General features: G+C 39.0%; 1 protein-coding gene across 1 annotated transcript in view; it reads left to right on the top strand.

Annotated features, from left to right (window-relative positions):
* Nucleotides 1–8: 8 nt before the first annotated feature.
* The window catches only part of LOC107570957 (homer protein homolog 1-like), a 5,531-nt gene continuing 4,985 nt past the window's right edge, over nucleotides 9–554 (top strand). Inside the window, exon 1 of the mRNA XM_016257239.1 lies at nucleotides 9–36. The gene's annotated coding sequence lies outside the window, so the exon portion shown is untranslated. The remainder of the gene's footprint in view (nucleotides 37–554) is intronic.

Raw genomic sequence — 554 nt, 5'->3', positions numbered from 1 at the left:
ACCGTGTACCGCATCATCAGCCTCGACGGGTCAAAGGTCAGCCCATCCCCACTGAGCTCAAACATCAGTCCCAGTCAGCTTTTAGATCCATGTTTCAGTGATTGGGAGCACTGTACAGTCTCGTTGGGTAACATTAGTTAAAGGGATCGTTCACCCAAACACACAAATCCTGTCATCATTCACTCTCCCTGTTTGAGATTCGTTCTGCAGTCGAACGCAGAATCAGATATTTTGAAGAATGTGTGTAACCGAACAGTTGCCGGTAGCCATTGACTTCTATAGTGTGGAAACACACTGAAAGTCAATGGCTACCGGCAACTCTTCGGTTACACACATTCTTCAAAATATCTTCTAGTATATTAAACAGAAGAAAGAAACACACAGGTTTGGAACGTTTTTTTAAACAGCATTTGTTAATGTTAATTAATAAAAATGTAGTTCATTGTTTGTTTTGATAATGTTAGGTCACAATGCATTGGTTTGAATAAATACTACTGATGCTAAATAAGATGTAGAAACTTTAATTTTCTGTAAAGCTGCTTTGCAACGATTTG

Source organism: Sinocyclocheilus grahami, unplaced genomic scaffold, assembly GCF_001515645.1.
Source record: "Sinocyclocheilus grahami isolate Dianchi unplaced genomic scaffold, SAMN03320097.WGS_v1.1 scaffold1525.1, whole genome shotgun sequence".
NCBI lineage: Eukaryota > Metazoa > Chordata > Actinopteri > Cypriniformes > Cyprinidae > Sinocyclocheilus > Sinocyclocheilus grahami.
This window is presented reverse-complemented; position numbering and strand designations above follow the sequence as displayed.